Here is a 24,372-nt window from a genome sequence, read left to right as displayed (position 1 = left end):
TTTACCATGATACTCTGTTTTTCTTAGGAACAGACACTATACCTAGCTGGGGTCATTTGACCCCAGTACTCTTTCCTGCCCAGGGCAGGGGGTCTGACTTGATCTGCTCAGCCCTGGCTGGCTGTTATAATTGTGTTAGGGTTAATGAAAATTGTGAAACAATCAATTAAAAAAAAATGTTTTTTATTGTTATAGTGTTCATTTTGAATATCAAATAAGTACATGTAAAAGTTCATTCTATACTTTTTTATTTTCCTTTATATTGGAAATGGTGGGGGCACCAAGATACACAGTTCACCTAAGGTGCCAATTACCCTTGGACTGGCCCTGGTACCATGTAAACCAGTACAATCTGTTCCATGGTCAGGTTGTCAGCAACTAGTCTGCCACCCCAACCTGGGCTAGCCTGGGTGAGAAGGATAAGTGGACACCCAGCAAGACTGAAAACAAGACTGTTCAAAGGGTAGATGAGCTCCCTGTGAGCAAATGGCCATCCATACCTGGAGATGGGTGCCACCAGGTCATTTTGCCTGAAGAATCACCAAAAATGCACAGCATCTATGGTGTCCCAATGATTCTAATGGCCTTGGGACTGACTTGGCTTGACTGCAATGCAATGGAGGAGGCAGCCTGTCCAGTAGAGACTGCAATGGTTACAACAAAAATAGGACCCTAGGATTACTCTGGACTATACCCCTGTCTTCATAGGGTGCATATAGATTGGGGTCCCGTATGTGGAGCTAGCTTTAAACTAGTTGATTGGAAAACTATTAGCATTCTAGCCATGAAATTTGCATTCTAGCCATGGGCTGACAAGGCTATTCAGGACCCTAAACAATGTAAGTATCTGTCATCTGAAGCATTTACAACTGTAGTTATACTGATAACAGAAACCAAACCATCCATCCCTGCATTCATGTGAACAGTCACACCTTTACATTTCCATGAGCCAGCTACCCTTGATATAATCGCAATTGCAATGACTTCCAACAGGAATAAATGTGACCAACACTTTAGACTAAAACTCCAGGAATCTAACCATGTGATTAAATTATATTGATTGCAATAGGAGCACTCTCGTGCATACTTAAGCATGTTGAGCGCTGTTTTCAACACTGGAATCTGGGACCTACATTTAACAAATCAACTAGGTGCCTAAAAGTTAGGTGCTGCAGTGTGTAGACCCCAGAGCAGAATCTGGTGTTAGGCATGTAGGCTCCTTTGTAAAGTGCATGGGGAAAAGTCAGCCGGAGTAGGGTGCAAACTTCCACACGCTGAGCAAGGAAAAACTTTAAGCTAGCCTCTAGGGGAATGTTGCACACTTGGTTATGCCTAGGATCGCACCATTCTCAAAGCTGACTCAGATCACAGGCAGGTGCCTCCATCTCCTTGGGACCAGGAACTTGGAATCCTTTGTTGGCAGTTGAGAAAGAAAGGCAAAAGTTTCAGGGTAAACAAGGGGTGATGACAGATATCTGAACCGGAGATAGAAAGTAGGGTCATTAAGCAATACAGAGACAGAGTCAAGACATCCGCTGGCAGTCAGGAGATAAAATAATGTCAGGAACACAAAAGCAAAACCAGATGGTGCTGAGCAAGCATAAGTAAATGTGGGCAAGTCTGCTAATCTTGTCATGGTAAATTCTCTAAAGGATTAATAATAATTTCAGCAAATAAAGGTGATTTTGTAACTCAAGTCAGTGATTCCCCGCTGGCCTTTGCTGATCACATAGATCTAGTGTTATTGAAGCCATCAATAACATTTCCTCTTCTGTTAAAATCTCAGTATGTTTGGTTCCTTCAGGCCAACAGGATTTAGTCAGGAGAAGACCAGAAATTACTTCATTCCATGGAAACAGGGTTCATTTGGAGGGAGATGAGAAAGCTACAACATCCTTTCTTGAGGGTAGGTGCCAACAATTATTCTTTTAAAGAACTGGGCAAGACTTTCTGTTTTTAAACACAGCCAGAGAAAGAGCACATATTTTGTATAATAGTTTATTGGTTTGAGCACTCACCAAGTGAGTCAGGGACCTAGGTTCCATCCTTCCAGAGCAGAATAGTGAACAAACCCACATTTCCTACCACCCAGGAGAAATTTAACAACTACTTCTTGTCCTTGCACTTGCACAATGTTGACAGTGCCCTCGTTCCCCTACTTAACCTGTTGAAACGTAGGGTGTTTTCAATGCTCTGGGTATTCTGCCTCGTAGTTGTACGTGCTGCTCTAAAAGGCTGTCCCCTGGGTTAGAGAATAATTTGTCTAGGATGGTTTAGATGCAGATAATCTTGCCTTGGTCAGGAAGACATCCTGAGGTCCCTTCCAGCCCTACTTTTATATGATTCTAGGAAAGTGCCTAATCAAACCTCAGGCTGTTGGCTCTTATGGGCTGGGCATGTTCTGTCCCTCTAATTTAATCTGTGCCAGCATGCCAGAAGAAAATCATGTTTCATTTGGCAAGTGGGGGAATGTGGGAATCTATAGCCTACTGGTTACTGTTCCTGTATGTAATCACTGGAAAATATAGAAACCATGCTTGGAGCACAGACTACAGCTGCATTCTTTCATGGGAATAGCCCTGTCAAGGTGTGACAGACATACTGTGTAAATGTCTAGCAGATTGGGTCTTTCAAGGGATAAAGGCAGGGGCACAGCGGTTGGCCTTAAGTGGCAGATGGTGTGTACATGGGAAGAACTTTATGCACCATGAGAACTTTAATGTCAGCGGCATCTATGAAATGTAGACACTTCCAGGTTAGGCAACAGGTAGGTGATGGGTTTGGAGATTGCAGTCTTGATTTAAGCCCTTTAACTTCGCTCTAGTCTTTTACTGGATCTAACTTTAAATGTACAAAGTAGCAAAATTTCAAGAACCCGTTGGAGATGTGAGTACAATTTAAACTCTTGTAAGGCCCATAAGACCTTAGGTGCATTTGTTTTGCATGCCAAGTGTTCAACTGCATGTCTAAATGTTGGGCTGAAGTATACAATTTAGGCAAAATGTACACTGAACAATGGAATTCCAGGAATAAAAGGGCACTTAAAAAGCTCACTTGTTTATGTGATTTATATTACTTTAATTTAGGCGTATAAAATAATTAAGATTCACCTACTAATCTATACACATTTCCTCTAATATCTTCTGTACTTAAAAAATGCCTTAAGGTAAAGATTTTATACAAATGATGGATTTTTTACAAAAAGAATGAATTAATACTAAATGTAATCCACTGATCTCTGTCTCATCTGGCTGAGTTGCAGGACAAACAGTAATTTTGCCATAAATGTTAGTCATATACGCAATTACTGTCTAAAGGTTTACTATCTAGCCTATTGCTGACAATTGAGCTTCCATCTTTAACTGAATCAAATTCTATTGCTTTCACAATGTTTTCTTTTTAAAAGGCTCCAAAACTGGTAAAATGACATGTGAGAATTTTAAATTGTTCACCAGCTACCATACAAGAGGACTGACTAATCAGACGCTTATTTTTTTAACTTCTATCAAGTATATTGACATTGAGTAAAAGGGCTTTCAGGGATCCCCAGAGTTTGAATAGCAATGATTCTTGAGAAAGATGACATAATTAGAAATGATTCTATTTGGCTTCCATTAAAACAGATGCAGATGCTAAAATATGTTTTCTGTTAGGTTTTGCACTTCAATTTAGTCTTGTCATTAGGGAAAAAATTATGCCAAATGCGTTTATGTAGCCCAACTGAAAAAAATGTATATACCAATGTATCCCACAAGGGAGGTTGGAAATCATGCACTGGATAGCAAATTCCATCTGGTCTGACTATGCTTTGCATTGTTAGACTGCTTTGAAATATCAGTGGGAAAGGCTGTCCTTCATTCAAATAATTTTCAAACCTGAAAAGTAAAGTATACCTTTCTCTAGAAACAAATGCCAGCCTGATAGCTTGTATATTCTCTCTTTGTAGCACCAGTATAAAATATATATATATCTATAAGAACATGTCACCCTTTGCCATAAAAATATTTATTATTTTCTGAGCATCATTAAAGATTCTGCATCTGGATCCCTAACCTGTGTTTTGGATTATCCAAAAAGACTGCTTCCAAAGAATCGGTCCCACTGTTTACCCTAAGCCCTTCTGCTTCTGGTGGCAGAAGATGTTTGAACTGTCCAGGAAATATGGGTGCCCAGTTCTCTTAATAGGAAATTGATGTCAAAGAGCTAGATTTGAAAAGGGATTTAGGTGCTGACACGTAGTGTTTAGTTATGACTGAGATCCTCAAAACCCCTGCTTACTCTATGTGTGTCTGAAGTTTCTGCCAGTGGCTATTTATAAAATCACAATGGAGCTACATAGTATCCTGCTCCATGACTCACCCCAACTGGGTATTCCAATCTCTATTTCTCCTGCAGGGCACAATATGGTAGATGTTCTTGAAACACTACTGCTGGATTTTGCCTTATGCAAAAGGCAATGAAGGATGAAGCTGCAATGTCCACATCTAAGATACCGAACAGTATGGTGGTCAGTATGTTCTCCTAAGATTTGGTCACAACAGTAATTTCAGTATAGGCTTTAAACTAACCAGCTCAGGGATGCACAGTAGTATAGCTATAGTGGCACAAAAATCCAAATCGCTACAGAACCCACCTGAGAAGCAAAGTAAATTAATCCACACTGGATTCTATGTTTCTGTGACTTGATCACTACTGGCACTCATGGTAGCTAGCTGAAGGCTTGGTAGTCAAGGTAGCTAGAGACACTTTTCATCATCATCATCACTGGCAGTCCCTCACAGTCAAGGCTGATTGTTTTCCAGTAATGCCTCCTTTGTGGGTTGGAAGGTGGCTGACAAGGCCAATCTGGGATCGACAGTTTCTATTGCAAATTTGGGCATGTGGGATTTTTGGATCAGTCCGTGACACGCTGGATTCTGCCACTCCTGCTTTTCTGTCTCCTGCTGTCATTGTAAGGTTTCAAAGTCCAGAACACTATTCCTTCATTTTGGGTGGTCCTGTGTGATAGTCTTCCATGAGTTGATGTTAATGTTCTATTTTTTCAAGCTGGCTTTCAGGACATCCTTGAAGTGCTTTCTCTGCCCTCCTCTTGAGCTTATGCCTTTACCAAGCTGGGAAAATAAGATTTGCTTCTGGAGTCTGGATTTGGACATCCAGACTACATGACCTGCCCAGAGAAGTTGATGTTGGATGAACATCACTTCAGTGCTCATGGTGTCCACCTGTGAGAGGATGCTAATATTGGTTCTGTCTTCCCACTAGATTTGAAGGATCTTCTGCAGGTAGTGTTAATTGTACTTCTCCAGCACCTTGAAGTGTCTTCTGTATGTTGTCCACATCTCAGCTCCATACAGTAAGGCAGGGATCACAACTTCTTGATATACCATGAGTTTGGTTTCAAATCTGATGTTGTGATCTTGGAGCACCTGTTTCCTCAGGAATCTGAAGGCATCAGTCCTGGAGCCAGTTTTGTTCAATATCTTCATCAGCAACCTGGAAAACAGAATGGAGTGCATCCTCAGTAAGTTTGCAGATAACACTAAGCTGGGGAGAGTAGTAGATAAACTGGATCGTAGGGCTAAGATTCAGACAGAACTAAAACAAATGGAAGATTGGACCAAAAGAAATTTCATGAGGTTCAATAAGGACAACTGCAAGGTCCTATGATTGGAAAAGGGCAAATATAGTTCCCATCTTTAAGGAAGGGAAGAAGGAAGATCCAAGGAACTAAAGACCAGTCAGCCTCACCCCAGTTCCTGGAAAAATCATACAGAAGGTCCTCAAGGAATCCATTTCTAAGCACATTGAGGAGGAGGAGATGATTAGGAACAGTCAGCATGGATTCACCAAGAACAAGTCATGTCTGACCAACCTGATTGCCTTCTATGATGAGATGACTGACTCTATGGATTCAAGTAGACCAGTGGATGTGATGCACCTTGACCTTAGCAAGGTTTTTAATATGGTCTCCCACTACATTCTTGCAAGCAAGTGAAGGAAGTATGGGTTGGATGAATGGACTATAAAGTGGATAGAAAACTGGTTGGATCATTGGGCTCAGGGGGTAGTAATTGATGGCTCAATGTCTAGCTGAAGCCGGCATCAAGTGGAATGATCCAGGGGTTGTCCCATGACTGGTTTTGTTCAATATTTTCATCAGTGACCTGGACGATGGGATGGAGTGCACCCTCAGCAAGTTTGCAGATGACACTAAGTTGGGAGGAGTAGTGGATTTGCTAGAGTGTAGGTCTAGGATTTAGAGAAGTCTCAGCAAATTGGGGGATTGGGCCAAAAGAAATCTCATGAGGTTTAATAAGGAGAAGTGCAAATAAGGAACAATTCCATGACCAGTACAGGTTGGGGACGGACTGACTAAGCAGGAGTTCTGCAGAAAAGGACCTGGGGGTTACAGCGGACAATAAGATGAATATGAACCAACAGTGTGCCCTTGTTGTGAAGAAGGCTAACGGCATACTGGGATGAATTAGTAAGAACATTACCAGCAGATTGAGAGAAAGTGATTATTCCCCTTTCTTTGTCACTGTTGAGGCCACATCTGGAGCACTGTGTCCAGTTTTCTACTGCTTCTCCTCCACCCAATACAGAATGGATATAGATAAATCCAAGAAAGGGCAACAAAAATAGTTAGGGGGCTGGGGCACATGACTTATGGGGAGAAGCTGAAGGAACTGGGCTTATTTAGTCTGGAGAAGAGAAGAGTGAGGGGGGATTTAATAGCAGCCTTCAACTACCTGAAGGGTGGTTACAAAGAGGATGATGCTAGACTGTTCTTAGTGGTAATGGATGAAAGAACAAAGAGAAATTGTCTCAGGTTGCAGCAGGGGAAGTTTAGGTTAGCTATTACGAAGCATTTTCTCACTAGGAGGGTAGTAAAACACTGGAAAAAGCTACCCAGAGAGGTGGTGGAATCTCCATCCTTGGAGGTTTTAAAGACCTGGCTAGACAAACCTTTGGCTGGGATGATATAGATGAGGATGGTTCTGGTTTGAACAGGAGATTGGATTAGATGACCTCCCAAGGTCCCTTTGAGCCCTAACTTTCTATGATTATTTTGAAAGGCGGTTCCAAAGAGGATTAGGAAGACAGTAGAAAGAGGTCTCTTCTGGCTCTAATTATGCTATGATTCTATGGTATCTATGTGTCATCTGTTTTAATAACCTAAATCTGAAAAGCCTCATTGGATGTTTTTATGCTTTGATATGTTTCTGTCCCTTAATTGTTTGTTTGCTTTGAAAGGGCGCAAGGTTAGCGTATCTACTCCAGCATCATTCTGAGACCGATTTCTCATAAAAGTCTCAAACCATTCTGATCCATGCTGCTAATGAGGTAATAAGTCTACATCCCTTGAAGGACATATGAGGCTAAAAGTTAGGTGCTACAACATCTGTCTTCCAGGAGGATGGTACACAGTAGTGGAATCCTGAACCGTTTGCTCATGGGAAGGTTTTGTCGCCTCAGAATGAGATCAAAGTCCCCGCATGCCCAATTCTGTTCTGAACTGTGGCAAAGCTTTCCTTAATAGCAGAGATGGAGATGAACAGTTCTGTGGTAAGGATGCTATTCTGGAAGGTTGGGAGATTTAGGTTTGAAAACCCAATGGTGAGAAGTGCATGAATCCAAGATTTCTTCTTCCTGGCTAAGTGCTGTAGGCTATTAGATACAAGATGAGAACTATGACAAATGTTCCTAACTGAACATAGAGGCCAAGCAGCTTTAGCGGGGCAGTTTTAAGCACATGAAAAGCAGAATTTTAGTTCCTATAAAATTCTCAAGTAAAACAAGGAGACACCTCATGAGTAAAGGTAGATTTAGACTTAGTTCTATATTCCACCTAAATCCTGTTTTTGAACCCTAAGTCATTATTGCATCAAGTCCATAGTGATTACATTTTAATTTTATTTCTTTCTGTTTTTTCTTACCACATTGTATGGCTTAACATCATTGGCTAAAGGTTATGCTAGTTCCCATTGCAAATTCCAAGTAACCCTATTCACCATAATTACAATTTTCACCAATATAATTAGGAGAAGAATTCTCTTTATTATTTATATGGCCATTTGTTTCCTAATCATGACTGTAGCTTTCCTAATCTTATATTATATACTTGCATGGTCTGAAATCTATGTGGAAAAGATCAAAATCTCCATAAAGCCTGGTTTCTCTAAACTGTCTAATCTCCTTCTCCCATGGGTCATTACAATTCATATTTTAAGACTAGCATTATTTAACTGAAAGGATACATTGGACTTCAGAGAACATGATTTCTTATTATGACAAATGAACACAAGCCAAGACCTAATAAATCTGGGATCGAATGATAATTATATGGAAATATGTATGTGTTGGTTATTGTCAATAAATACAAAAACTCGCAACGTTAATTAAGAAGTGGGAACTTGATCTTGGTGGATAGTGTTCTTGCCCACAAAGGCAACAGTTATTTATCTTTTAACCACAAAAAACTTTCCTGGAAATATATTTGCTGTTAGCAAGTAAGAGATTTGAAGAGTGATATATGCAACAAAAAAAACCTTCCAATAATTTCACTTCCAACATGACAAAACATGAATCCGTGGCTGTACTAAATATAGTTTAAATAAACACATTGTGACAACAAAAGTCATATTAAGATACAATGAGCATATATTATTCATTTTAAGATAATAATAGTGAACTAACTGCCTGTGTTGCCTGCTGAACTAAGCTTTATAAAAAACCCCACAATGTCCCATGAGCTAGGCTGCCAGAATGTACAATCCTCCAAACTGTCCTGTGATGGCTGAGCACTTTGTAGCCCTCAATACCATAAACATTGCCTTTTCCCCTTAGGTACTGCTTTGATTTCATGTTGGGGCATTTCAATGCCAGACCAGTTATGGCTAAAGCTATCTTCCAGATTGCTGATCTGAACACAATTCTCCATTATGATAATCAAAATCAGGAAGGGGAACAAACTGTATAAATCATCAAGTACAGCACCCACTCACCCACCATGCACATACAGGGCAGGACTTGTTAAAACCAACATCAGGCAAACAAAAAATGCAAAAGAAGCACAAGAAACAGTAATAATACTAAAGAACGAATGAATGAATGAATGAATGAACAAACAAAAGAATGAACAAATGAATGAACGAACTTCCTTTATATACACATTTTACACACTGGATAATTAAAGAACCTAAATGCCAGGCTGAGATGCCCATTTTAAGCATTCACCTTGGCCTTTCTATTCTTATTTATATGCAAATCCAGCCGCTTTTGAATTCTCCTAGGCGGTTTATACAATAATATCCAACAGCAGTTAGTTTCTCAGATTAGCTATACACAGCAGAAGCCTGATCCTCCTTTGATTCAGGAGTCTGATTCATTCAGAATTCATGGGGCCCCTCATAGGAAGCTATAGAGCTGGCCATAGCCATCCATCTCTATGGCTGCACTTTCTTCCTTTCCCTGGAGAAGCAGTCTGGGACTCCGTACCTTCAAACATGAAGCAACAGGAGCATTTTATAAATAAGATGTCTGTGGGCACATCTATACATCGTGCTACATTGCCGTAGCCATGCACTACAGCAACCTACACGTGCATCTACACATAGCCAGCAGCTACTTCAGTGTAATGGTGCACTCCCCCATTACAGCACCCTGCTTGAGCGAAGTAGCAGCTAAAAATAAGTGTGTGCCATGCGTACAGTGTGGTACGGGTCGTTACTGTGCTGTGCTTTAGTACTAAAGCACAGCGCAGTAACAATGTCATCATAGGATGATATGTAGATGCACCCTGTATATATGTAAATAATTCTGTAATAAAGTGCCAGCGCAAGTTGCTCAAGAATACATAGTGTATAGTTTTTGAGATCTGTAGGCCCAAATGGCTACTACAAATGTAAATCTTTACATTTACCTTGCACATATTATTCCCTCTCTTATGTTGTGGGTACTCTGGGGGGGAGACTATAGTTGGGGGAGAAGGCCTGACATTTTTTCACAAAATCTAGGGACTCTGCAGCTGAGTGTCTTAAGGAGACCACAGTAGGGCTGAGAAAAGATACAGCCTCCCGGCAAATATCCAAGTTGGGAAGGACAAGATTTCTTCCAGCAAACGTATCTTTACAAGCTCTCAAAAACACTCAGTATCAAAAATACTGGTAAGGGGAAGGAATATGGAGGAGTTTAAAGAACAGGGTCTGATTGGGGAAGAAAGCATTTGCAGCTTGGTGGGTGGGATTTCAAGAGAACAATCTGTGCATTTCTGTAAGAAAAGATGCAGCAGTGCACATCAGTTTTAATAATATTGAATAGAATTAAATAATAAAATCTCATTGTATTTCCAGTATGGTTGTAAAGATTTTCTAGGAAGAAATTATGATTCATATATATACGATCTCTCTTGGAGAAAGAAAAAACAAATGTCACTTAGTGTTTACCAACTTTCTTTTTTCATAGCCTCTGCATTTAAATGCATATGTATCTTTCCCGGTCATCTGGTTTGCTTCCTGAAATGTATCCCTGCCCTGGCTCTAATTCTGTTTCCATTGCTTCAGTTAAATTCTGGATGAGCAATGACTAGCTTTTATTTATTTTTCCATAGGACTTAAACCTTCATCTCCTCATCTGTCAGCTACATATTGCTTTCTTCTTGCTTATCTCTCATGCAAACTCTGTAATGACCTCTTAGGAGAGTGAAATCCAAATTACCAAGTGTGGAGTTGGGTGTGAACTTTTACCATTCTGGGAGTGATCCCAATATGAAGTTTTGCTGTGGGTCCATAACTGCTTAATGAAAGCAGTTTGTGCATCCTGAAGGGTTAGAATTGGTACTTTTGATGTTAAGCATATCTTAACTTCCATAAGGGCAATGGAAAAGATTCACAAGTTCAAAATCAGTTCCTGTTAGAATCAGTACAAGAGCACAGGGCTGATCCCCAGAGTGGAGAAGATATTGTCTTTTTTGAAGAACTGATTGTGGAAGCTAGTGGTGATAGATGATAGTCTGGAACAGCTCCTATTTAGAAAATTTGAAGAATTTTCAACACCCACCGCCTCCCTCCACTCAGATGGGGAAGAATTCCTCCCCACATATCTGATACAGATGCTTTTGAGCTTGATGAAATTTCTTTGGATAAAACAGAGATAGGCAGGCTTTCAAAAATCCTCAGAGGTTTGCAGAGGAAGCAAGAGACCATCAATGAACAAAAGAGTTTAATGCCATGGAAACCAATGGATTTGATCTACAGTGCAAGCTATATATGCATGGTGAGACTGATTTAAAAGTAGAGGTGGGCAATTTTGGTTTTTTAGAGAATAATTTAGTTGTTGAAAAGTGCAGCCAGAAGCACTCAAATTTCAGTTGAATTTAGCAAATAGATTTGGAACAAGAAAAGTTAAAATGGTTAATTTTGGCATTGGAGATCTCCCAGGGTTTCATCTTCTCCTGTGATCTGGCTTATTTCCTGGGGAAACGAACTGGAGAAAACCTTTTATGAAACAAAAGTTTCATAAAACCTCCCTACCATTGTATACCAGCACACAGTGGTTAGGACTTGGACTGGCCAAAAAGCAGGCTTCTGGTTTGTGCTTTTAGTCCAAATCAAACCAAAACAAGAACAAAACCAACAAAATTTCCTGTGAACCACAAATTCCAAGACAATTCCAAGATGTTGTGTTTCCAGCTGCCCAGCGGGACTGATGCCAATGCCTTGCTATAGTGAGAACACCAATTTCACTGAGTAGCTGCACATTTCCTGGGTTCTGTGGCTAATAAACAGCCATGGAGCTACAGAGCCTGGGAGCATGTCCCAATATGTTCAGGCTCCAACTCCTGGCTCCAGCTGAGATTCTCAGGGATTCCAGGCTCCAAGAGCCACCCTGGTTAAAGCAAGGGTTTCAAGGGATCTCATACTTCACACTGAAGATTATGGAAGCTCTGGTACCAGACAGATGGCACCAGGAAGGAGGTATCAGTGCCATAGGCAACTGGTGCCCCCCTAGTGACCAGTCAGTGAATGGGGGGGTCCCTCGCCAACCAGGGGGGAGCCCCCCTATAGCCAAACTTGCCAACTGGGGGAGATCCCCCTTGGTCGATTGTGCTGACTGGGAAGAGGCCGCGGCACTCCCGGAAGTGTCAGTGGGGCTCCCAGACATGGCCACGGCACTTTATCCAGCTCTTCCACTCCCTGGCGAGTGCTCACAGGGGGGGCATCAGTGCTTCTGCCTGCACCCCCCCCCACCACCTGCCCGCCACCTAAGCAGGGAGCACGGCCTGTCAGGGGGTGCACCAAGTGCTCTCAGGGGTGCATGTACACCCCCTCCACGTTGCCACTGATTAGTGCTTTTATGGTTCAGGGCTTGGAGATAGACCATCCAGGGGACTGAATGACTGCTGACTGGTCACAGATGAAATCTTTACTCCAAATCTTTCACTCTGAGGAAATTCTGCTAGAGCAATGGCCCCAGTGCTGAGGATCTGGTCTGACTCTGGGGCAGGCCTGCCATGTGGTCTGCCCTGGGTGAGACATTAATAATGTAAGCTGTGAACCTATTATCACTGAGCTCAGAGGAATTCTATCAACTTAAATTTAAAAGCAGAAGCCCACCTGATGATAGCTTTGCCCTTGGCTTGATTGAAAGGGGGCTTGGCTCATTAGGTCCTATTTCTGAACACACTACCAAGAACCATCTTATTGAAATCAAAGTCATAATTCAAAGTAACACAATTGTTTTCTAATGATCAGGCAATTAAGATAAGTACACTATCCCAGTGTAACCAGTTGTGCTGCACTAGAACAGGGGTACACAGGTCCAACTTCACTGGGTTCCCTTTCCATTGCATGGCTGCCACTCATGGGATCTGCTCTGATCAGATGTAAGCTCATATTTGAAACTAGAAATTGGAGTGCACAGGCAGACAAATGGACAGATTAATAAGTCACCAGACAGCAAAGACACAGGACCTGCCATTTGGCTTTCATTTTTTTTTTTTCATTTAATAAAGTGGTTTAATAAAGCATTATGGTGGGTCACTGGGATTGCCCTGGCACACTACATGCAGCCCATGGGACATATGTTACACCCTCTCTGTGTTTGCATGAAACTAAAGCAAAACTGTGTGAACAATCAGGCCCAAAGCTCCAAATCTAGCTCCAGGCAAGGACAGATTCACATGTCAATGGGGTTGTGTCTACACAGAGCCAGCATGTGTTTGACCTGCTTTGTTCTATCATTTCTAGTTCTTTCATTGCCATTCATTAAAAATTACTTAAGTCCCTTGTCATTCTAAAAGAAGGAACTATATAAATATACAGTGCAATGCCATTTATTTTTGTTAAGCAGTCTTCATGCAAAAACAACACAGAGACATTCACAGCCAGTTACATAGATTTTTCTGTTTACAAATCTGTATTACTAATGTATCCTTTCAATGCAGTTGCTAGTTATTTCATACCCTTGCATAAACACTAAATAATTGTCATATGGAAAAGACAGACTATGTTATTTAGAAGGCCTCCTGCTGAACGTTTTTAAGTGAACTCCAATAAAAAATACATCTTACATCTAATGTTGCTTCTGTATTGAAGGATTTTTAACATATGCATTTTATTCTTTTGTGGTTTGGCACCTCTGGTGACCTTTATTATTCTCTGAAGCTAGACTCAATTAAAACGTGTGCCTATATCTTCATATTAAAATCCCATTTAAGAATCTCCTTTGTGGGCATTGGAAGGCTTTAGAAAGGCATTTAGACAAATTATTAGATTAAGCAACTATTATTGATGGTTATTGTTTACAAATATGTATTTATGTATCTATATAGTTACTCATACAGTGCATTGTGTCCATTCCTTCCTGCCAAACCCACATGCAGGGAGTTATTTTTTAATGACAATGTCATAGTGTCTGCCTACCACACCATAATATCGTTTTTGGCAGATTTGTTAAATGGGACAACACTTATTGCTATGCCAGGTTTTAGAAGTGGAATTATCATAATGCTATGATTATATCTGGAATGGTCTGACAGGCATTTCATATTTGGATAAAATAAACAAAATAATAAAAATATATAGGGCGCCATGGAACTCAGCAATTTTCATTCAGTTGAATAAATTTGGGGCTTAGCATTGATAGACTATTGAAGTCCTAAATTAAGGCCCTTAGCCAAGTTAGTTTTGGATCTGGTGTCCAAGGGCACCTATATATATGCCAGATATCTGCTCTGATGTGTGCTAATTAGCACCCTCCAGCAGTCTCCATATTGTGTATTCAGCATCCCCACACTTCAAAATGGTTTAACTAAAACTTGTCAAACAAACTTTAGTTTAGTCACTCACGCCACCATTTTGAAGCGTGGGACACTGAATATATGTGATGCTGGGGGCACTTTAATTCAAGTGGGAAACTGTAAGCATCTCCAGACGGCGATTCAATTTGACAAAATGCAAGTATTTAGTTGTTCTGTACAGATAATAGAGAAAAACAGGCATCTCCCATTACTCTTGAGACCAGCTTCAACAGGATGGGTGGAAACTAACATCCCACCTGCAGCTTAGTGGTTAGAATACTAGAAAGTGACCAATGTAGATACAGAGAGGAACCCAGTCCAATCAGATTTGACTATACCAGGCCCATTGGATTACTCTTCAGCACTTCTTAAAATTTCCCTATTGACACTATAAAAAAAATCTACACACCTAAACTCAATCAAACTAGCTCACTCTCCTGGGCCATAGAACCTAAGCCCAGATCGTATTTTGGTCTAAAATATCACAGACTTAGCTTCCCCTTGTGCCAAAGTAATGGAATTAGGATCCCATTCCTGTTCGAGAAGGCTCATACCTCTGTATTATCTTAATAGGGACCTTAGCACTCCTTCAGATGCCTTTATCAGATCACAATCCAGACTGATCCTGAAGGATCAAAGGAGGAATAGATAGGCAACCCAGGTCCTGAGAGGAGAGCTCTCACCTGAATCAGTGGCTCTTGCAGAAGTTGAAAAAGAAAACAAAATGGCACTTTAAACTTTGTGCACCCCTGCACTGAGCCCAGCACGTGCCCAAAAGTGGCAGTGCATTAGTTAGACTTGGCTCACCAAATGTCTGTATAGATCAGGTGCTTCAGTGGGGCTGTTTTTGGCACTTCTATGTAATAGCTGGCTCCATAACTCCTTTGCTTTTGGCTTCCCTGCAGCTTACCTTCAATGAGAAGTATGGAAGATTTTCTCAGTTTTGCCTACCCCAGTGCTTCATAGTTTGGGCACTTTCCTGGGATATAGGTGATGTGGTTCAAGTTACCTGAGACTGAGGGAGACCTTGAACTTGGGTATCCATAACTGGTAGAGTGCTTGCAAGGCAAAAGTGGATCCCACTTTCTCTTACTTATAGTATAAAACAATTGTTTCATATGTTTTTTTTTCCCCCCCTCCAAATAAGAATTTGGAGACTTATGTAGTTTCCCAGGGGAAATGGATCACAATGGAACTTACCTGGAGTTAGATACCAAAATAACTATCTTGGATTGCTTTTGAAAATGTACATTTTTCAGGCCCAAAGAGACAGATACACTGTTTACATGTGTTAACAAAATTCAGGTTGTTGTGTAAGGTGGAAGAGGAGTACACTTAATGATTTTGACCTGTGTTTTTTAACCCATGGTCTGCAGATCCATAGACTATATCTAAGGGGTCCACCATATTACTATGATCAATAAAAAGTAGTGAATACCCATACTTACCATTCAAAGGGGTCTGTAGCACCATTCAAAATTTCCAAAGGGGTCTGCACCTCCAGCAGAAATGTTGTAGGGGTCTGCAAATGAAAAAAAAGGTTGAAAATCACTGATTTAAACACTTAACATCCACATAAGCACAACTTGCATGTTGTTTAGGTAGATTTTGACCTGAACCACAGATTTTAGGTTCTGGGATACTTTAATATAGGCACTTCTAAAACCAAACTGGATCTGCCCTATACTGCTTAAAGTAATGTATTCACAGTGCCTCGATGAATGACAGCCCCAGCAGCATTATACATTTAAGATGTTTGCTAGGACCATTCTGCCATCTAAACACATGCTGTATAGACATCATTTCACAAGTACTTTCACCAGTTGTCTTAAATTTCGGGACTTTTAAGAGTGAATCTAGGCTTTGGGAAAGGGGTGTTTGGCCAGGATTGGTCCCTTGGCCTTCATTGCTGCGAGGAGGTGGCAGTGCTGCTGCCTGCCTGCCTGGCTTGGGAAGGGGGCTTGGGTAGCCTGTCTCTGGCAGGATCCCGAATTGGCTGGGAGCCCAATCCTGTGGGAGTCAGACTGCCCAGTCCCTCTTCTGAAAATGGGAAGGCATCTAGCAGTGCCTACCACGTTAGCTTGGGAATCTGTCTCTGAGGACTTTCTAATCACCAGATCCTTAGGTCATGTCTATACTTCTTTGTGCTGCACTCAGCACCAGCCTTCCTACTCATTCTGGCTGCGTGCTCACCAAGTACAGAACTGAGGATCAATGGTTGCCTACTACTATATGTACCAGTATATAATTTTGGAATATTGCAAAATGAGACATGAAGATGAAAAAGACACGTATCCAAACACAACCATTTCTTTTGAACACATACAAAATATGTTGTGGAAAGAGCCATCCTTTGCTGGTAGACATTTGTTGTGTCTTTCACTGAGGCAGGTGGTTGATGTACACAACATTTTCTCATTCCTGAAACATTGTAAGGTTGCTTCTGATTTTTCCACATCACAGTAGATGTTCAGCAAGGGATCATGTGTGTTTACAGATGTGCTCTGGGAGGTAAGGGGGAGGTGGAGAGGGCGCTTTAATTAGCACAGCTCTGAGATCTGCGCTGATTAGAGGCATCCAGAGTGTCATGTGTTTCCCATGCTGAAAAATGGTGACGGAGTGCTTTAAATTAAAGCTCATTGAACGAGCTTTAATTTAAAGCACCCAACTGGCATTTTTCAGTGCAGGGATACACATGATGCTGGAGTGCACTGCAGTACAGTAGTTACCGCACTCCAGCAGATTCAATTAATTGAGTCTTCTCTGACATGATGTAATTACAGTGCATTGGAGCAGCCTCCCTGCATGTGTATAGGATCGCTAAGTGTTTAAAATCAGTTAAACCTAATATAGCAAGATGGATTACGACTGAGAAATCCACACACACTAACAGTTTTCATTTTCTCCCTGTTGAATTTTAAAGCTGAGGGCAGGTGCTGAATATACGATCCTGGAATTATCCACACCACAGTCAGCAAGGTCCAGACAATCAGGATTATTTAGGTAGTTAAATATTTCCAATATTTTAGAGGCAGTCATGGAGTCATGGGTTAAGTTATCCCCCTCTACCAGTGTAGAATTGGTCTTTTCAGTATTGGTTCATATAATTTTAACTATGGAGCTTCCACCATATTTCTCAATAATCTCTTCAGCAAATAGTTTTCTTTGTCAAAAAGGTTTAAGGATATTCTTCTATATTTTGGAGATAAAGGAATAGTTCATGCTTTATGCTCATGGAGTATTTGATCGAGCAGTAACTCATACCTCCAATGAACAGCCAAGTCCTTTCACACTTTACTGGGTTGAATGGGAATGGGTAAACCTAAGTGGTAAGGATAAAATCCAGAGAGGGATGTTTTATGCATTTGGCATTAGAGCATCACTGGATGAAATCACCATCATCATCATTACTGGATGAAATTAAAAAAAACAGTATTTGGATCAGGGACCAGAATCCAGACATTTCTAAAGAGCGCATTGAATCCCATGTTTTAGGTAAGTGTTCAAACCATGTGGCTATGATGTAAAAGGTATGTTCCTCTTCCTTTTTGTCTGGATTCATTTTTGAATGAAAGTGGCTGTGACTGCCATGTTTTGGGCTGAACTTAGCTCTGCAAACATGTGTTAGGTATGACCTAAGCATACCTACTGAGTGGGTCCCTCAGAAGGTTAGACCCAGGGATGACAGTTTGTGAAACTAAATTTCTGAAAGAAGGAGAGGTGCCAAGATGTTCAATTTACCCAAGATGGCACTGATTATGCACAGTAACAGAATATGAGATGCATAAGGAACTTTACCAGTGAAAACTTATGTGCCTACAGCCTCTCAGACACTTACACAATTAGGCAGGATTGTATTTCATCACTTGGATCTGAGTTGCCTAAATTTGCTGAAATTTAAAAATTGCTATATCTTAAAATACAACCAACTCCCCTGTACACCCTTCCCCTGACTGACCTCCCAGGCCTCTGATTCTTTCCATCAGTTCCCTGAAAGAGTCAAAGTCAGCTTTTCTGAAGTCCAGGGTCCTTATTCTGCTGCTCTCCTTTCTTCCTTTTGTCAGGATCCTGAACTCAACCATCTCATGGTCACTGCTGCCTGACTTGCCACCCACTTCTATATCCCCCACCCACCAATTCCTCCCTGTTTGTGAGCAGTAGGTTGAGAAGAGCATGGCTCCTAGTAGGTCTCTCCAATACTTGCACCAAGAAACTGTCTCCAATAACTTCCTGTATTGCCTGTGTGCTGCTGTGTTGCCCTCCCAGCAGATGCCAGGGTGATTGAAGTCCCCCATTGAGAACCAGGACCTGTGACTTGAAAACTTCCATTAGTTGTCTGAAGAAAGCTTCATCTACCTCATCTTCCTGGTCAGGTGGTCTATAACAGACACCCACCATAACATCACCCTTGTTGCTCTTCCTTCTAACCTTAACCCAGAGATTTTCAACAGGCCTATCTCCAGTTGCAAACTGGAGTGCTGAGCAATCATATGGCTCTTTTACATAAAGTGTAGCTCCTCCTCCTCTTCTTCCCTGCCTGTCTTTCCTGAACAGTTTATGCCCATCCATGAACAATGGCCACAAATTGACAGACAGCAGATTTAGGTTGGACATTAGGAAGAACCTCTTCACAGTAAGGGTTGCCAGAATCTGGACTGGGCTTCCAAGGGAGGTGGTGCTCTCCCCTACCTTGGGTGCTGAACAAGCATCTTCAGCACCCTCGGATGAGCTCCATCTGAGGGTGCTGAAGACACTGGCTGACATCATTGCAGAGCCACTGGCGGGAATATTCAAACGCTCGTGGCGCACGGGCCAAGTCCCGGAGGACTGGAAAAGGGCTAACGTGGTCCCCATTTTCAAAAAAGGGAGGAAGGAGGACCCGGGCAACTATAGGCCAGTCAGTCTCACCTCCATCCTTGGCAAAGTCTTTGAAAAAATTATCAAGGCTCACATTTGTGAGAGCCCGGCAGGGCAAATTATGCTGAGGGGAAACCAGCACGGGTTTGTAGTGGGCAGATCGTGCCTGACCAACCTAGTCTCTTTCTATGACCAGGTTACAAAACGCCTGGACACAGGAGGAGGGGTGGATGTCGTATACTTAGACTTCAGGAAGGCCTTCGATACGGTATCCCACCCCATACTGGTGAACAAGTTAAGAGGCTGTGATGTGGATGACTACACAGTCTGGTGGGTGGCGAATTGGCTAGAGGAACGCACCCAAAGAGTCGTGGTGGATGGGTCGGTCTCGACCTGGAAGGGTGTGGGCAGTGGGGTCCCGCAGGGCTCGGTCCTTGGACCGATACTCTTTAATGTCTACATCAGTGACTTGGACGAGGGAGTGAAGTGTACTCTGTCCAAGTTTGCAGATGACACAAATCTATGGGGAGAAATGGACACACCGGAGGGCAGGGAACAGCTGCAGGCAGACCTGGATAGGTTGGACAAGTGGGCAGAAAACAACAGGATGCAGTTCAACAAGGAGAAATGCAAAGTGCTGCACTTAGGGAGGAAAAATGTCCAGCACACCTACTGCCTAGGGAATGAACTGCTGGGTGGCACGGAAGTAGAAAGGGATCTTGGAGTCCTAGTGGACTCCAAGATGAACATGAGCCGGCAGTGTGACGAAGCCATCAGAAAAGCCAATGGCACTTTATCGTGCATCAGCAGGTGCATGACGAATAGGTCCAAGGAGGTGATACTTCCTCTCTATCGGGCGCTGGTCAGACCGCAGTTGGAGTACTGCGTGCAATTCTGGGCGCCACACTTCAAGAAGGATGCGGATAACCTGGATAGGGTCCAGAGAAGGGCAACTCGTATGGTCAAGGGCCTGCAGACCAAGCCCTATGAGGAGAGACTAGAGAAACTGGATCTTTTCAGCCGCCGCAAGAGAAGGTTGAGAGGCGACCTTGTGGCTGGCTTTAAGTTCATCACGGGGGCACAGAAGGGAATTGGGAGTATTTATTCACCAAGGCACCCCCGGGGGTTACAAGAAACAATGGCCACAAGCTAGCAGAGAGCAGATTTAGATTGGACATTAGGAAGAACTTCTTCACAGTTCGAGTGGCCAAGGTCTGGAACGGGCTCCCAAGGGAGGTGGTGCTCTCCCCTACCCTGGGGGTCTTCAAGAGGAGGTTAGATGAGTATCTAGCTGGGGTCATCTAGACCCAGCACTCTTTCCTGCTTATGCAGGGGGTCGGACTCGATGATCTATTGAGGTCCCTTCCGACCCTAACATCTATGAATCTATGAATCTATGAATCTTTCCTGCCCATGGCAGGGGGTCAGACTTGATGACCTACTGAGGTCCCTTCCGGCCCTAGCATCTATGAATCTGTACCCATCCATGACAATGCTCCAGTCATGTGAGCGCTCACAAAATCTCTGTTACTCCAATCATGTCATAGTTCCTTGACTGTACATTTCTTCCTGCTTGTTTCCCAGGCTCCGTGCATTTGTGTACAGACACCAGAGGTAACTAGATGATTACCCTACTCTCTCAGGAAGAATGAGGCCTCCGCTGTTGCCCCTTCTTGCTTCTGCTTCCTCCAGGTTTCCTGTGCCCCCACTTACCTCAGAGCTTTGTTCTCCATCCCCTGGTGAACCTAGTTTAAATCCCTCCTCACTAAGTTATTGAACCTGTCTGCAAAGATGCTCTTCCCTCTTTTCATCAGGTGGATCCCATCACTTCCTAGCAATCCTTCTTCTTGGAACAACATTTCATTGAAGAAGTTGAATCCCTGGTGGTGACACCACGTGCGCAGCCATGTACTGATCTGCAGGATGCTTATACTACTTTGCTTATATTCTGGCTTCACTTCTGGTAGAGTGGTGTAATGCTCGTGCCATTCCTGAACTACAGGAAATTAATAGTGACAAGATGTATGTTTGTCCCTGTTTGTGCATGTAAGTATAAATACTATGACTCTAATTTGAGAATATGTATTACAAGGAACACAAGAAAGATATGACAAATCCAAATTCAGCTATACCAAACAGGCAGATAAGAGATCCGATAAAAATGTATACAAGTGTATAAATGTAGCAATTTGTGATAGAATATAAAGAGCGTGCAGACTTTACTGGCTTTTACTTATCTTCCCTAACTTCTTTGTTTTCCATGTTTTTTTTCTGTACACTTCATATGTTTAACAATGCAACTTTTAAGGTCCTAACTCTGCACTTTCATTTGTAAAGATGGACTCTTTGGAGCCTTACTAAAATCATTTCATGGCATATGGGTGATATTGTCCATCCAAAGGGCTTGGATTGCAAAACTGGTGGCTTATAGGCCCTGATCCTTATCTCACTGAAGTCAGTGGAGTGAGGTCCTTTGTCTGTTACATGTACCACAACAATCTTGTGACCTAGGGTTGAATATTTGTGACATTCCTTTCACACAGCCCCTTTTTGTTTATAGACAAAAATTTAATTTAAAAAAATCTGAAAGAAAAGTTCTAATATACAGTTCATACATTTTAGTAAATGTATCCAAACCACAGCTTGTCACATGGTATTTCCACTTTTTAGTCCTAGCCAAAAATCAGGAAGTGCTGTTGAGGCATATGAAAAACATAAGAGCGCGCTAAACATTTTCAGACCTCAAAGGAGCTTTGAGGTTTGGGCACAGAACACAGCCAATTCCTATTTTATCTGAATCTGGTCTTCTCTGCTCCTAATGGCAATAAGATTCCATCATGTTTTTTGAAAATGCCTGAAAGCTGGTAGCCAACTATAATCTGAGGGTAAGAACTGGGACCTCACTTCAATTCCTCTCTCTGCCACAGATTTCCGATGTAAATTCAGAGAACTCATATAATTTCTCTATGCCTCAACTCCCCACTTAGAAAATGGATTTATAGGTTTATTCCCTTTCACTAGGGTATAGCAAAGGTATGGTGAACTAAAAAATATGGGGTGCTTGCATATGATCGCAAGAGGGGACCAGAATGCTTTAGACCAGCAGAGCTCAATCAATCCTTTTGCCCCGCTGGATGGATGGGTAGTGCTTAGTCCGTCCACCTGCAGGCCAACTCCATCCAGTGGGCATAATCCAGTGCACAGGGTGGATGTGGCAGGGACTGATCCATCCATGTGGAGGGCAGCCCAGCAAAGATGTAGCCACATGTGGGGAGGGGATGCATCCTAGGCCCAAGAAAGCCATGTGGAGGAAAGGGAGCATGGCCCAGCACTAATCTGGCTGCAGTGTGGTTTGGAAATTTGGCAGCAAGAAAGAAATGGCAGTAGGTGGCACTATTCATTATCACTATTCCTTGCCACCAAATTTCCGAACACATGGGGAACCCCACAGGCTGGATGTCATGGCTTTGCGGGACAGATTTGGCCAGTGGGCTATGGGTTAAGCATACCCGCTTTACACAATGAGATGTGAATATTTATTGGTTTTAATTAGACTTTCCCCATGATAGGCTCACCCATCCCAATAATTATGGATACTGGCCTGTCACTTGAAACAGCCCCAAAACATGAGAGCTCCTTAACTCAAGACATGCCAAACTCTAATTAATAATATTGCAACAAAGAGAAGAACAAAAATTGTCTTCCAGGTTTAAAATGTGTTCTGATTTATGATTAATGAAACCTTTTTTATTACTCAAATTACTCTTTACTACTGTGGTGGGTTTTACTCAGGAATGGGGTTATCATACATATAAGTCCCTTTGTTCTATCTCTCAGTAGTTGGGTTGGGTTGGGTTATATTGATGGATTAGAAGCCATGCTAATGATATTCCTTTTATTTAAAGCAGGGATTGGAGAACTTGCAGAGTGCTTAATAGTTTATTTTGGGAAAAAAGACACATTACAATTTGAGAAAAATACGTCTATAATTTTAGTGCTGTATATGTGAGTACACATACACACTTTTTTTTTGAAGCTCATGGACTATGAAAATTGCCTTCCCCTACCATGCCCCCTACTATTCCCCCTGTCTAGAATTTTCTTGCCAAATATTCATTCTGAATCATAGTTTGCCTTTCTTTGTGGCTCGGTGTATGTCTTCAGGACTGGATTGGAATAAAATGCAATTGTGGATTGTTTCAAAAAGCAGCTATGATGTATTAGTTACATACTGGATGAATTTTAGCAACGCTTCAGTTTAGTTGTTGAATGTATTTCCTAGCACCTCTTGCCAAAATGAATGATAGTTGAATCTTGAGAGCTTCAATTTAATCCAGATAAGTATCCAAAAGTTCAGATAGACATCTGGGGGCTATTGAAATCAATGGGAGACTTTCCATTGATTTCAGTTGTTTTTGGAAATAAACCTCTGAATCCTAATCAAACCGGATTTTTTTAGGTCTGTCATTCTCTGTCAGACCCACATGAACCTTATGTTTCCAAACTCACCAACAAAAATGCAAAACCCCTTTCCATACTGAACCCTAATTATTACTTTTAATGAGTGAGTGCCTGTAATTCAGCTACTCAGCTTGTTGAGATCATCCTACATCCTGCTTGTTATTTGTTCATCTTAGTTTGCTTCATATTCAGTAATCTTTGCTTAAGAAAAGCCTAGGAGTGGTGAGCCAGGGTAGAATTGTTCTGGATCAGAAGAACATAACAGTTTACTTTCTCAGCACCTCCCAGCAGCCAATATCATCAGCTTCTCACTTTCATCTGCTTGTCATTAGCTCCCCAAATTTTATTAAAAACACAGAACAAATACATTAAAATCTCAACTCAACTCTCTCAGCTTAACTTTGCAAGCTGAAATTTACTTCCATTCTGATTTGTAATTCTAAGTTGTGTCCTGGGAAAAAGAGTCTTCAGAACCTCTGTCAAGGAAGTTGAACCTCTGTCAAGCCTGGGTTGAGATAGCTGATTCAGCAACACAGTTTTCCCATTTTGCTATGAGAAAATCCTAAAGAATCTTATGGGATTACTAGACCAGGAAGGTACTATAGGAATAGTTGGAGTGTATAGAAATAACTCCAAAGAGAAAAAAAAAAGACTTTGTTGGAAAATGATCTCCTTTCTTATGTATTTTTGGATCATAAAATAGAATACTGTAATAGGGGTACAATTCTCAGTAAGATTCACCAGACTCAGGG

General features: G+C 41.7%; 1 long non-coding RNA gene across 1 annotated transcript; it reads right to left on the bottom strand.

The window, feature by feature from the left end:
- Window positions 1-166: 166 nt before the first annotated feature.
- On the bottom strand, window positions 167-16,327 carry LOC109283165 (uncharacterized). The gene is made up of 2 exons (XR_002090244.2): window positions 15,751-16,327; window positions 167-5,493 (listed from the first exon to the last, which is right to left on the bottom strand). It is a non-coding gene; the product is annotated as an uncharacterized LOC109283165 (long non-coding RNA).
- Between the last annotated feature and the right edge of the window lie 8,045 nt (window positions 16,328-24,372).

This window comes from Alligator mississippiensis, chromosome 4 (assembly GCF_030867095.1).
Source record: "Alligator mississippiensis isolate rAllMis1 chromosome 4, rAllMis1, whole genome shotgun sequence".
Taxonomy (NCBI): Eukaryota; Metazoa; Chordata; order Crocodylia; family Alligatoridae; genus Alligator; species Alligator mississippiensis.
This window is presented reverse-complemented; position numbering and strand designations above follow the sequence as displayed.